Here is a 15,105-nt window from a genome sequence, read left to right as displayed (position 1 = left end):
TTGTTCCTTCTGCTGCCCCTCTGGGTTCCAGCACGCCAGCTTTTTCCGGTAAGTGTCAACGTCACTTTGGCACCAATAGATTGTCCTTTCGTGTTGCAGTCAGGTTAGCCGACTCTATGGTGCCTGCAGTTTAGGTGCTTCCTATGTGGGCTGCGGGATCTGGCAATAATGGCTGGTTCCGTAGTGCCAATTGGACAAGCACCCCCTGTAGGACTGTGGGTTTCGGTAACTGCGGCCGGCTCTCAGCCTTGCAACGTTGTTTTTCAGGGGTACCTTCTGCTACCCATCCGGGTTCCAGTACCGTCAGCTGGTTCTCGGCAGTGCCTTTGGCTTCGGTGCCTCCTTCTCGGTATCTGAGTTCCAGCAACGTCTGCTGGTCCTTGGTAGTGCTTTCTAGCACAGGTACCTCCTGCTTAGTAACCGGGTTCCAGTACCGTCAGCTGGTCCTCGGTAGTGCCATTGGCTCTTGTTCCTTCTGCTGCCCCTCCGGGTTCCAGCACCGCCAGCTGGTTCTCGGCAGTGTCTTTGGCATGGGTACTCCCTCCTGCCCAGCATGGTTCCAGCACGTCAGCTGTTTCTGGGAAGTGTCAACGTCACTTTGGCACCAATACGTTGTCCTGTCGTGTTGCGGTCGGGTTACCCGACTCTATGGTGCCTGCAGTTTAGGTGCTTCCTATGTGGGCTGTGGGATCTGGCAATAAAGGCTGGTTCCGTAGTGCCAATAGGACAAGCATCCCCTGTAGGACTGTGGCTTTCCGTAACTGGGGCCGGCTCTCGGCCTTGCAACGTTGTTTTTCATGGGTACCTTCTGCTACCCATCCGGGTTCCAGTACCGTCAGCTGGTTCTCGGCAGTGCCTTTGGCTTAGGTGCCTCCATCTCGGTATCCGAGTTCCAGCAACGTCTGCTGGTCCTTGGTAGTGCTTTCTAGCACAGGTACCTCCTGCTTAGTAACCGGATTCCAGTACCGTCAGCTGGTCCTCGGTAGTGCCATTGGCTCTTGTTCCTTCTGCTGCCCCTCCGGGTTCCAGCACCGTCAGCTGGTCCTCGGTAGTGCCATTGGCTCTTGTTCCTTCTGCTGCCCCTCTGGGTTCCAGCACGCCAGCTTTTTCCGGTACTGTAAGTGTCAACGTCACTTTGGCACCAATAGATTGTCCTTTCGTGTTGCAGTCAGGTTAGCCGACTCTATGGTGCCTGCAGTTTAGGTGCTTCCTATGTGGGCTGCGGGATCTGGCAATAAAGGCTGGTTCCGTAGTGCCAATTGGACAAGCACCCCCTGTAGGACTGTGGGTTTCGGTAACTGCGGCCGGCTCTCAGCCTTGCAACGTTGTTTTTCAGGGGTACCTTCTGCTACCCATCCGGGTTCCAGTACCGTCAGCTGGTTCTCGGCAGTGCCTTTGGCTTCGGTGTCTCCTTCTCGGTATCTGAGTTCCAGCAACGTCTGCTGGTCCTTGGTAGTTCTTTCTAGCACAGGTACCTCCTGCTTAGTAACCGGGTTCCAGTACCGTCAGCTGGTCCTCGGTAGTGCCATTGGCTCTTGTTCCTTCTGCTGCCCCTCCGGGTTCCAGCACCATCAGCTGGTTCTCGGCAGTGCCTTTGGCTTAGGTGCCTCCATCTTGGTATCTGAGTTCCAGCAACGTCTGCTGGTCCTTGGTAGTGCTTTCTAGCACAGGTACCTCCTGCTTAGTAACCGGGTTCCAGTACCGTCAGCTGGTCCTCGGTAGTGCCATTGGCTCTTGTTCCTTCTGCTGCCCCTCCGGGTTCCAGCACCGTCAGCTGGTCCTCGGTAGTGCCATTGGCTCTTGTTCCTTCTGCTGCCCCTCTGGGTTCCAGGACGCCAGCTTTTTCCGGTAAGTGTCAACGTCACTTTGGCACCAATAGATTGTCCTTTCGTGTTGCAGTCAGGTTAGCCGACTCTATGGTGCCTGCAGTTTAGGTGCTTCCTATGTGGGCTGCGGGATCTGGCAATAATGGCTGGTTCCGTAGTGCCAATTGGACAAGCACCCCCTGTAGGACTGTGGGTTTCGGTAACTGCGGCCGGCTCTCAGCCTTGCAACGTTGTTTTTCAGGGGTACCTTCTGCTACCCATCCGGGTTCCAGTACCGTCAGCTGGTTCTCGGCAGTGCCTTTGGCTTCGGTGCCTCCTTCTCGGTATCTGAGTTCCATCAACGTCTGCTGGTCCTTGGTAGTGCTTTCTAGCACAGGTACCTCCTGCTTAGTAACCGGGTTCCAGTACCGTCAGCTGGTCCTCGGTAGTGCCATTGGCTCTTGTTCCTTCTGCTGCCCCTCCGGGTTCCAGCACCGCCAGCTGGTTCTCGGCAGTGTCTTTGGCATGGGTACTCCCTCCTGCCCAGCATGGTTCCAGCACGTCAGCTGTTTCTGGGAAGTGTCAACGTCACTTTGGCACCAATACGTTGTCCTGTCGTGTTGCGGTCGGGTTACCCGACTCTGTGGTGCCTGCAGTTTAGGTGCTTCCTATGTGGGCTGTGGGATCTGGCAATAAAGGCTGGTTCCGTAGTGCCAATAGGACAAGCACCCCTTGTAGGACTGTGGCTTTCCGTAACTGGGGCCGGCTCTCGGCCTTGCAACGTTGTTTTTCATGGGTACCTTCTGCTACCCATCCGGGTTCCAGTACCGTCAGCTGGTTCTCGGCAGTGCCTTTGGCTTAGGTGCCTCCATCTCGGTATCCGAGTTCCAGCAACGTCTGCTGGTCCTTGGTAGTGCTTTCTAGCACAGGTACCTCCTGCTTAGTAACCGGATTCCAGTACCGTCAGCTGGTCCTCGGTAGTGCCATTGGCTCTTGTTCCTTCTGCTGCCCCTCCGGGTTCCAGCACCGTCAGCTGGTCCTCGGTAGTGCCATTGGCTCTTGTTCCTTCTGCTGCCCCTCTGGGTTCCAGCACGCCAGCTTTTTCCGGTACTGTAAGTGTCAACGTCACTTTGGCACCAATAGATTGTCCTTTCGTGTTGCAGTCAGGTTAGCCGACTCTATGGTGCCTGCAGTTTAGGTGCTTCCTATGTGGGCTGCGGGATCTGGCAATAAAGGCTGGTTCCGTAGTGCCAATTGGACAAGCACCCCCTGTAGGACTGTGGGTTTCGGTAACTGCGGCCGGCTCTCAGCCTTGCAACGTTGTTTTTCAGGGGTACCTTCTGCTACCCATCCGGGTTCCAGTACCGTCAGCTGGTTCTCGGCAGTGCCTTTGGCTTCGGTGTCTCCTTCTCGGTATCTGAGTTCCAGCAACGTCTGCTGGTCCTTGGTAGTTCTTTCTAGCACAGGTACCTCCTGCTTAGTAACCGGGTTCCAGTACCGTCAGCTGGTCCTCGGTAGTGCCATTGGCTCTTGTTCCTTCTGCTGCCCCTCCGGGTTCCAGCACCGTCAGCTGGTTCTCGGCAGTGCCTTTGGCTTAGGTGCCTCCATCTTGGTATCCGAGTTCCAGCAACGTCTGCTTGTCCTTGGTAGTGCTTTCTAGCACAGGCACCTCCTGCTTAGTAACCGGGTTCCAGTACCGTCAGCTGGTCCTCGGTAGTGCCATTGGCTCTTGTTCCTTCTGCTGCCCCTCTGGGTTCCAGGACGCCAGCTTTTTCCGGTAAGTGTCAACGTCACTTTGGCACCAATAGATTGTCCTTTCGTGTTGCAGTCAGGTTAGCCGACTCTATGGTGCCTGCAGTTTAGGTGCTTCCTATGTGGGCTGCGGGATCTGGCAATAATGGCTGGTTCCGTAGTGCCAATTGGACAAGCACCCCCTGTAGGACTGTGGGTTTCGGTAACTGCGGCCGGCTCTCAGCCTTGCAACGTTGTTTTTCAGGGGTACCTTCTGCTACCCATCCGGGTTCCAGTACCGTCAGCTGGTTCTCGGCAGTGCCTTTGGCTTCGGTGCCTCCTTCTCGGTATCTGAGTTCCAGCAACGTCTGCTGGTCCTTGGTAGTGCTTTCTAGCACAGGTACCTCCTGCTTAGTAACCGGGTTCCAGTACCGTCAGCTGGTCCTCGGTAGTGCCATTGGCTCTTGTTCCTTCTGCTGCCCCTCCGGGTTCCAGCACCGCCAGCTGGTTCTCGGCAGTGTCTTTGGCATGGGTACTCCCTCCTGCCCAGCATGGTTCCAGCACGTCAGCTGTTTCTGGGAAGTGTCAACGTCACTTTGGCACCAATACGTTGTCCTGTCGTGTTGCGGTCGGGTTACCCGACTCTATGGTGCCTGCAGTTTAGGTGCTTCCTATGTGGGCTGTGGGATCTGGCAATAAAGGCTGGTTCCGTAGTGCCAATAGGACAAGCACCCCCTGTAGGACTGTGGCTTTCCGTAACTGGGGCCGGCTCTCGGCCTTGCAACGTTGTTTTTCATGGGTACCTTCTGCTACCCATCCGGGTTCCAGTACCGTCAGCTGGTTCTCGGCAGTGCCTTTGGCTTAGGTGCCTCCATCTCGGTATCCGAGTTCCAGCAACGTCTGCTGGTCCTTGGTAGTGCTTTCTAGCACAGGTACCTCCTGCTTAGTAACCGGATTCCAGTACCGTCAGCTGGTCCTCGGTAGTGCCATTGGCTCTTGTTCCTTCTGCTGCCCCTCCGGGTTCCAGCACCGTCAGCTGGTCCTCGGTAGTGCCATTGGCTCTTGTTCCTTCTGCTGCCCCTCTGGGTTCCAGCACGCCAGCTTTTTCCGGTAAGTGTCAACGTCACTTTGGCACCAATAGATTGTCCTTTCGTGTTGCAGTCAGGTTAGCCGACTCTATGGTGCCTGCAGTTTAGGTGCTTCCTATGTGGGCTGCGGGATCTGGCAATAAAGGCTGGTTCCGTAGTGCCAATTGGACAAGCACCCCCTGTAGGACTGTGGGTTTCGGTAACTGCGGCCGGCTCTCAGCCTTGCAACGTTGTTTTTCAGGGGTACCTTCTGCTACCCATCCGGGTTCCAGTACCGTCAGCTGGTTCTCGGCAGTTCCTTTGGCTTCGGTGCCTCCTTCTCGGTATCTGAGATCCAGCAACGTCTGCTGGTCCTTGGTAGTGCTTTCTAGCACAGGTACCTCCTGCTTAGTAACCGGGTTCCAGTACCGTCAGCTGGTCCTCGGTAGTGCCATTGGCTCTTGTTCCTTCTGCTGCCCCTCCGGGTTCCAGCACCGTCAGCTGGTTCTCGGCAGTGCCTTTGGCTTAGGTGCCTCCGTCTCGGTATCCGAGTTCCATCAACGTCTGCTGGTCCTTGGTAGTGCTTTCTAGCACAGGTACCTCCTGCTTAGTAACCGGGTTCCAGTACCGTCAGCTGGTCCTCGGTAGTGCCATTGGCTCTTGTTCCTTCTGCTGCCCCTCCGGGTTCCAGCACCGCCAGCTGGTTCTCGGCAGTGTCTTTGGCATGGGTACTCCCTCCTGCCCAGCATGGTTCCAGCACGTCAGCTGTTTCTGGGAAGTGTCAACGTCACTTTGGCACCAATACGTTGTCCTGTCGTGTTGCGGTCAGGTTAGCCGACTCTATGGTGCCTGCAGTTTAGGTGCTTCCTATGTGGGCTGTGGGATCTGGCAATAAAGGCTGGTTCCGTAGTGCCAATAGGACAAGCACCCCCTGTAGGACTGTGGCTTTCCGTAACTGGGGCCGGCTCTCGGCCTTGCAACGTTGTTTTTCATGGGTACCTTCTGCTACCCATCCGGGTTCCAGTACCGTCAGCTGGTTCTCGGCAGTGCCTTTGGCTTAGGTGCCTCCATCTCGGTATCCGAGTTCCAGCAACGTCTGCTGGTCCTTGGTAGTGCTTTCTAGCACAGGTACCTCCTGCTTAGTAACCGGATTCCAGTACCGTCAGCTGGTCCTCGGTAGTGCCATTGGCTCTTGTTCCTTCTGCTGCCCCTCCGGGTTCCAGCACCGTCAGCTGGTCCTCGGTAGTGCCATTGGCTCTTGTTCCTTCTGCTGCCCCTCTGGGTTCCAGCACGCCAGCTTTTTCCGGTACTGTAAGTGTCAACGTCACTTTGGCACCAATAGATTGTCCTTTCGTGTTGCAGTCAGGTTAGCCGACTCTATGGTGCCTGCAGTTTAGGTGCTTCCTATGTGGGCTGCGGGATCTGGCAATAAAGGCTGGTTCCGTAGTGCCAATTGGACAAGCACCCCCTGTAGGACTGTGGGTTTCGGTAACTGCGGCCGGCTCTCAGCCTTGCAACGTTGTTTTTCAGGGGTACCTTCTGCTACCCATCCGGGTTCCAGTACCGTCAGCTGGTTCTCGGCAGTGCCTTTGGCTTCGGTGTCTCCTTCTCGGTATCTGAGTTCCAGCAACGTCTGCTGGTCCTTGGTAGTTCTTTCTAGCACAGGTACCTCCTGCTTAGTAACCGGGTTCCAGTACCGTCAGCTGGTCCTCGGTAGTGCCATTGGCTCTTGTTCCTTCTGCTGCCCCTCCGGGTTCCAGCACCATCAGCTGGTTCTCGGCAGTGCCTTTGGCTTAGGTGCCTCCATCTTGGTATCTGAGTTCCAGCAAAGTCTGCTGGTCCTTGGTAGTGCTTTCTAGCACAGGTACCTCCTGCTTAGTAACCGGGTTCCAGTACCGTCAGCTGGTCCTCGGTAGTGCCATTGGCTCTTGTTCCTTCTGCTGCCCCTCCGGGTTCCAGCACCGTCAGCTGGTCCTCGGTAGTGCCATTGGCTCTTGTTCCTTCTGCTGCCCCTCTGGGTTCCAGGACGCCAGCTTTTTCCGGTAAGTGTCAACGTCACTTTGGCACCAATAGATTGTCCTTTCGTGTTGCAGTCAGGTTAGCCGACTCTATGGTGCCTGCAATTTAGGTGCTTCCTATGTGGGCTGCGGGATCTGGCAATAATGGCTGGTTCCGTAGTGCCAATTGGACAAGCACCCCCTGTAGGACTGTGGGTTTCGGTAACTGCGGCCGGCTCTCAGCCTTGCAACGTTGTTTTTCAGGGGTACCTTCTGCTACCCATCCGGGTTCCAGTACCGTCAGCTGGTTCTCGGCAGTGCCTTTGGCTTCGGTGCCTCCTTCTCGGTATCTGAGTTCCATCAACGTCTGCTGGTCCTTGGTAGTGCTTTCTAGCACAGGTACCTCCTGCTTAGTAACCGGGTTCCAGTACCGTCAGCTGGTCCTCGGTAGTGCCATTGGCTCTTGTTCCTTCTGCTGCCCCTCCGGGTTCCAGCACCGCCAGCTGGTTCTCGGCAGTGTTTTTGGCATGGGTACTCCCTCCTGCCCAGCATGGTTCCAGCACGTCAGCTGTTTCTGGGAAGTGTCAACGTCACTTTGGCACCAATACGTTGTCCTGTCGTGTTGCGGTCGGGTTACCCGACTCTATGGTGCCTGCAGTTTAGGTGCTTCCTATGTGGGCTGTGGGATCTGGCAATAAAGGCTGGTTCCGTAGTGCCAATAGGACAAGCACCCCCTGTAGGACTGTGGCTTTCCGTAACTGGGGCCGGCTCTCGGCCTTGCAACGTTGTTTTTCATGGGTACCTTCTGCTACCCATCCGGGTTCCAGTACCGTCAGCTGGTTCTCGGCAGTGCCTTTGGCTTAGGTGCCTCCATCTCGGTATCCGAGTTCCAGCAACGTCTGCTGGTCCTTGGTAGTGCTTTCTAGCACAGGTACCTCCTGCTTAGTAACCGGATTCCAGTACCGTCAGCTGGTCCTCGGTAGTGCCATTGGCTCTTGTTCCTTCTGCTGCCCCTCCGGGTTCCAGCACCGTCAGCTGGTCCTCGGTAGTGCCATTGGCTCTTGTTCCTTCTGCTGCCCCTCTGGGTTCCAGCACGCCAGCTTTTTCCGGTACTGTAAGTGTCAACGTCACTTTGGCACCAATAGATTGTCCTTTCGTGTTGCAGTCAGGTTAGCCGACTCTATGGTGCCTGCAGTTTAGGTGCTTCCTATGTGGGCTGCGGGATCTGGCAATAAAGGCTGGTTCCGTAGTGCCAATTGGACAAGCACCCCCTGTAGGACTGTGGGTTTCGGTAACTGCGGCCGGCTCTCAGCCTTGCAACGTTGTTTTTCAGGGGTACCTTCTGCTACCCATCCGGGTTCCAGTACCGTCAGCTGGTTCTCGGCAGTGCCTTTGGCTTCGGTGTCTCCTTCTCGGTATCTGAGTTCCAGCAACGTCTGCTGGTCCTTGGTAGTTCTTTCTAGCACAGGTACCTCCTGCTTAGTAACCGGGTTCCAGTACCGTCAGCTGGTCCTCGGTAGTGCCATTGGCTCTTGTTCCTTCTGCTGCCCCTCCGGGTTCCAGCACCGTCAGCTGGTTCTCGGCAGTGCCTTTGGCTTAGGTGCCTCCATCTTGGTATCCGAGTTCCAGCAACGTCTGCTGGTCCTTGGTAGTGCTTTCTAGCACAGGCACCTCCTGCTTAGTAACCGGGTTCCAGTACCGTCAGCTGGTCCTCGGTAGTGCCATTGGCTCTTGTTCCTTCTGCTGCCCCTCTGGGTTCCAGGACGCCAGCTTTTTCCGGTAAGTGTCAACGTCACTTTGGCACCAATAGATTGTCCTTTTGTGTTGCAGTCAGGTTAGCCGACTCTATGGTGCCTGCAGTTTAGGTGCTTCCTATGTGGGCTGCGGGATCTGGCAATAATGGCTGGTTCCGTAGTGCCAATTGGACAAGCACCCCCTGTAGGACTGTGGGTTTCGGTAACTGCGGCCGGCTCTCAGCCTTGCAACGTTGTTTTTCAGGGGTACCTTCTGCTACCCATCCGGGTTCCAGTACCGTCAGCTGGTTCTCGGCAGTGCCTTTGGCTTCGGTGCCTCCTTCTCGGTATCTGAGTTCCATCAACGTCTGCTGGTCCTTGGTAGTGCTTTCTAGCACAGGTACCTCCTGCTTAGTAACCGGGTTCCAGTACCGTCAGCTGGTCCTCGGTAGTGCCATTGGCTCTTGTTCCTTCTGCTGCCCCTCCGGGTTCCAGCACCGCCAGCTGGTTCTCGGCAGTGTCTTTGGCATGGGTACTCCCTCCTGCCCAGCATGGTTCCAGCACGTCAGCTGTTTCTGGGAAGTGTCAACGTCACTTTGGCACCAATACGTTGTCCTGTCGTGTTGCGGTCGGGTTACCCGACTCTATGGTGCCTGCAGTTTAGGTGCTTCCTATGTGGGCTGTGGGATCTGGCAATAAAGGCTGGTTCCGTAGTGCCAATAGGACAAGCACCCCCTGTAGGACTGTGGCTTTCCGTAACTGGGGCCGGCTCTCAGCCTTGCAACGTTGTTTTTCATGGGTACCTTCTGCTACCCATCCGGGTTCCAGTACCGTCAGCTGGTTCTCGGCAGTGCCTTTGGCTTAGGTGCCTCCATCTCGGTATCCGAGTTCCAGCAACGTCTGCTGGTCCTTGGTAGTGCTTTCTAGCACAGGTACCTCCTGCTTAGTAACCGGATTCCAGTACCGTCAGCTGGTCCTCGGTAGTGCCATTGGCTCTTGTTCCTTCTGCTGCCCCTCCGGGTTCCAGCACCGTCAGCTGGTCCTCGGTAGTGCCATTGGCTCTTGTTCCTTCTGCTGCCCCTCTGGGTTCCAGCACGCCAGCTTTTTCCGGTAAGTGTCAACGTCACTTTGGCACCAATAGATTGTCCTTTCGTGTTGCAGTCAGGTTAGCCGACTCTATGGTGCCTGCAGTTTAGGTGCTTCCTATGTGGGCTGCGGGATCTGGCAATAAAGGCTGGTTCCGTAGTGCCAATTGGACAAGCACCCCCTGTAGGACTGTGGGTTTCGGTAACTGCGGCCGGCTCTCAGCCTTGCAACGTTGTTTTTCAGGGGTACCTTCTGCTACCCATCCGGGTTCCAGTACCGTCAGCTGGTTCTCGGCAGTTCCTTTGGCTTCGGTGCCTCCTTCTCGGTATCTGAGATCCAGCAACGTCTGCTGGTCCTTGGTAGTGCTTTCTAGCACAGGTACCTCCTGCTTAGTAACTGGGTTCCAGTACCGTCAGCTGGTCCTCGGTAGTGCCATTGGCTCTTGTTCCTTCTGCTGCCCCTCCGGGTTCCAGCACCGTCAGCTGGTTCTCGGCAGTGCCTTTGGCTTAGGTGCCTCCGTCTCGGTATCCGAGTTCCAGCAACGTCTGCTGGTCCTTGGTAGTGCTTTCTAGCACAGGTACCTCCTGCTTATTAACCGGATTACAGTACCGTCAGCTGGTCCTCGGTAGTGCCATTGGCTCATGTTCCTTCTGCTGCCCCTCCGGGTTCCAGCACCGTCAGCTGGTTCACGGCAGTGCCTTTGGCTTAGGTGCCTCCTTCTCGGTATCCGAGTTCAAGCAACATCTGCTGGTCCTTGGTAGTGCTTTCTAGCACAGGTACCTCCTGCTTAGTAACCGGGTTCCAGTACCGTCAGCTGGTCCTCGGTAGTGCCATTGGCTCTTGTTTCTTCTACTGCCCCTCCGGGTTCCAGCACCGTCAGCTGGTTCTTGGCAGTGCCTTTGGCTTAGGTGCCTCCTACTCGGTATCCGAGTTCCAGCAACGTCTGCTGGTCCTTGGTAGTGCTTTCTAGCACAGGTACCTCCTGCTTAGTAACCGGGTTCCAGTACCGTCAGCTGGTCCTCGGTAGTGCCATTGGCTCGTGTTCCTTCTGCTGCCCCTCTGGGTTCCAGCACTGTCAGCTGGTTCTCGGCAGTGCCTTTGGCTTAGGTGCCTCCGTCTCGGTACCCGAGTTCCAGCAACGTCTGCTGGTCCTTGGTAGTGCTTTCTAGCACAGGTACCTCCTGCTTAGTAACCGGGTTCCAGTACTGTCAGCTGGTCCTCGGTAGTGCCATTGGCTCTTGTTCCTTCTACTGCCCCTCCGGGTTCCAGCACCGTCAGCTGGTCCTCGGTAGTGCCATTGGCTCTTGTTCCTTCTGCTGCCCCTCCGGGTTCCGGCACCGTCAGCTGGTCCTCAGTAGTTCCATTGGCTCTTGTTCCTTCTGCTGCTCCTCCGGGTTCCAGCACCGTCAGCTGGTCCTCGGTAGTTCCTCAGCCTTCTTGTACCTTCTGCTACATTTCCAAGTTCAAGCTTTTTGAAATGGTTTTTGGTAATCACTCTGGATCTCTCTGATGATGACCCTGAAGACCACCCCAAAGAAGATCAAAAAGATGACCCTGAAGATGACCAAGAGGACAAAGAACATGAAGACAACCACCAAGATACAGAACAACAAGAGACGGAAGACCAAGAAGCAGAAGAACAAAACGCAGAACAAAAAGCAGAAGAACATTAAGCATAAGACTAAAAATCAGAGCAAAAGATATTATCTAAATTATAAGCAGAAGAAGACTAAGCAGTGTATGGGGGTGAGTCCGTTCCTCCTCGCGGTGCCCCTGTAAAATGCCTGCTGCTGCAGGCCAAATTGAACGCGGACAAATCCTGTTGTAAATCTTTTGTGACAGGCAGAACTGAAGGTGTAATCTTCAAACTTTTATAGATAGCAACTACAGGAATGCCTGTCACAATTAAGAATATGATGAAGAAGAAGAATAGAAAGAAGAAGTAGAATATGAAGAAGAATAGTTGAATAAGAAGAATATGAAGAATGTAAAAAAAAAGAATAATAGGAAGAAGGTGAAGAAGAAGATGAATAAGATGAAGAAGAAGTTGATGAAAAAGATGCAGCTGCTGAGGATCATGAAGGAGAAAGTGTAGGAGAGTAAAAAAGAAGGTGAAGAGCATGGAAGTAGTGAAACATACATATCTGACAAAATATAACAAAGCTTAACATAGTCAATATCTTTGTAACTTCGAACGTCTTAAAAAAAAATTAATTCCTGCTATTCCATTTGATTGGGCTAAACCTCTATGCCTTTAATGTCTCCTCCACCTCCCCCAATACATTCTACATTATTCTTTGTTGTTTTTCTTCATGTAGAATTAACCTACAAGGAAAGAAAGGGTTTACTTTAATTTCGATATTTCTGTCCCATTGACTTGCATTGGTTTCCTGTATCGGAATCGGCGATATCTGATACTTTTTGGGTATCGGTCCGATCCAATCCGATCCGATATTTCATGATATCGGAAGGTATCTCTCAACACTAGTCATCAGTGTTTTGGATTAGTGTGCCATTCATGTGTCCGTTTTTGCTGTCCGTGTGTCATCAGCGTTTTTCAAGGATGGATAAATGACAAAGCTTCCCCAAACCTTTGCAATAATAAATACAGATAACTCACTGATGGCAAACTGATGCCGTGTGCTGTATGTGTTTTACATTGACCTATAGACTTGGATTGGCCCCTTTCATCCGTGATACTGGAAAAAAACAGACAGGTTTTTTCATCCGTGATCTCGGAAAAAAAACCACGGACATGTGAATAGCACCGTAGATTATAATAGGTACATGTTGTATCCCAGAAAAAACACAGATACAACACGTACGTGCAACACATATGTGTGAATGAGGCCGTAGAGTGATAACTTACTCGAATCAGTGTCAATGCTGCTGTGAATTCAGGACCTTACAGTAACGTTAGAGAAATTTACAGTGTTCTACCCTTTCTATATGGCAATGATAGAGACAGCTTGCTGGAATCAATGCCGATGCTACTGTGCTGTTCAGTGCTCTCATGGTGATCAGCTGTGAATACACTGAGCATGAACTGCAGCGACCCCTTCACTGGCATTTTTCCATGGTAGAGGTCACCCCAGTTCAGGCTGTGAGGGAGCGGTCAAATCTGAGCACTGTCCAGGTTGAAAAATGTATATCCCCCAGATATGTATTACGGCGTGGGACACAACGAGAGACAGGTATGGTATATTGTTGCTTTTTTATTTTATATTTATTACAGGAGATCGAGGGCTTCGCAGGAATTAGGTGAGTTTGTAAGTATGGTTTAATTAAGAATAATAAAGGAGTCTGTGTCTTTATTTCAAATAAAGGATTTTTTAATGGGTGTCTGTTTTATTTACAATTTGACTGTGGGGTTCGTAATAGGGGCGTCTTATTGACGCCTCTCCATTACTAACCTCGGGGCTTAATGTTACCTGAAAGGTGACATCAAACCCCAACTATTACCCCACATGCAGTGGGAAGAGCAAGGATATGTGCCAGAATTGGCACATCTTAGCGATGCGCCTTTTCTGGGGCAGCTGAGAGCTGATGTTTTTAGCTGGGGGGAGGGCAGTATCCATGGCCCCTTCCTAGGCTATTAACATCAGCCCTCACCTATCCGCATAGCCATTGCTGGCTATTAATTATAGGGGGACCCCACGCCATTATTTCCATAATATATTTTATTAATTAAATACATGTCCAGTATTGTGCACACACACTATACTAATTGTATTTGTCACTGAAATCTATATATCTACCTATTCTATATGGATTTACTGTATGTAATCCATCTCCATTCCTGACGGCTCCTGCAGTGTTTTTACAGAAGCCGGCAGATATATTAACGTTTTTTCTTCTATATCTCTATGCAATATAAATACTTATACCGGGTGAGTCATAAAGGACGGACGTTTTTAAACTAATCATAAAATCGTTAAATATTTATTAAATATAAATGTATTCACAGATTTGGTTACGTATACTAATAGCATTTGACAAATTCAAGTGTGGAAAACAACATCTGCCATGTGGTGGCCATTATCAGTGATGCATTTCCAAAGGCGTTCTTGGAAGTTGGCATCAACACGTTCCAACACAACTCTGTCGATTTGGGCAACTTCCACTCGAATAGCTTCCTTCAGTTCTTGTAATGATCGAGGCTTAAGCTTGTATACACGTGATTTGAGGTGACCCCATAAGTAATAATCGCACATGGACAGGTCTGGGGACCTAGGAGGCCAATTAATATCGCCAAACCTGGAAATGATGCGACCAGGGAAGAGAGGGCGAAGAACGTTCATTGTTGCTCCGGCTGTGTGGGCCGTTGCCCCATCTTGTTGAAACCACACACTAGAGATGGGGATATGTTGCCGTCGTAACTCAGGAACAAAGAAGTTATTTATCATGGCGATATAACGTTGTGAGTTCACGGTAACAGTATTGCCATTATCGCCTTCGAAAAAGTACGGACCGATCACGCCATATTTGCCCATAGCGCACCACACCGTTACCTTAGGGCTGTGCAGCGGTCGTTCATGTAATTCTTTCGGATTTTCATAGGCCCAATAACGGCAGTTCTGCTGATTAACCATGCCATTGACATGGAAATGAGCTTCATCACTCATGAATAAAATAAGGTTGTCGTTTTGCTCAATAATTGCTTCCATCTCATGTGCGAACTTCAGTCGCGCTGCGTAATCCCCGCGCTCCAACTGTTGCACAATGGCCAATTTATAGGGGTGGAAATGCAGGTCTAAATGCAAAATACGCCTTACTGTACGATTACTGAGGGCAAGTTCTAAAGAATGTTTCCGAGCAGATCGACTCGGACTACGCAGCATGGCTTGCCTGACGCGTTCCACATTTTCAGGGGTACGTGCCGTTCGTGGAGCCCCCGGTGGTCGTTTGTTCATTAGTGTACCTCGTGTACGGAGTGCTTCAACCCAACGTAGGATAGTGTTACGAGCGGGAACAGCTTGATTTCTGTGAATATTGAAATGACGCCGAAACTCACGCTGAACGGCTGTGATACACTCATTATTCTTGACAAAACTGTCGTACGCAAAAACGCGATGTTCTATCGTCCACGGCACCATAGCTTAAACTGAAACTAAAATAAAAACATTGCTTTCACCTCACAAACATAACCCCGCCTCCCGCACATCTCTACCTCCACCTGGTGGTGAGTTATAGCCACTTCAAATACATCCGTCCTTTATGACTCACCCGGTATATAGGTGTATGTCACTGACATCTTTAAATATCTATATATGTATTCTATCTATATATAGCTATCCTTTCTAACCTGTCAGTGTGATTTTATTGTATACCACTCATGAATTGCCAGCTTTTCAAATGACACCGGTGCATACAAATCAGACAGCACTCAACGTGGTGCCAGTGCTGTGCGATTTTTCCAGGCACCCATTGACTTGTATTTGCGAGTCTCAGCCGAGATACGCAGCATGTTACAATTTTTTTTCTCAGTCCATCGCAGATGAGATGTCACCCATTGAATAACATTGGTCCGAGTGCAGTTTGACTTTTTAGCAGATTGCACTCTTCCAATCTTGGGAATGTTTAGTTTGCAAAAGAGAAGACTGAGAGGAGACTTAATAGCTGTCTACAAATATCTAAAGGGCTGTCACATTGTAGAAGGATCAACTTTATTCTCATTTGCACAAGG

The sequence above is a fragment of the Dendrobates tinctorius genome, unplaced genomic scaffold, assembly GCF_039654945.1.
Source record: "Dendrobates tinctorius isolate UK_male_01 unplaced genomic scaffold, ASM3965494v1 ptg000039l, whole genome shotgun sequence".
In the NCBI taxonomy this organism is placed as follows: Eukaryota; Metazoa; Chordata; class Amphibia; order Anura; family Dendrobatidae; genus Dendrobates; species Dendrobates tinctorius.
Note: the sequence above shows the minus strand (reverse complement) of the source record.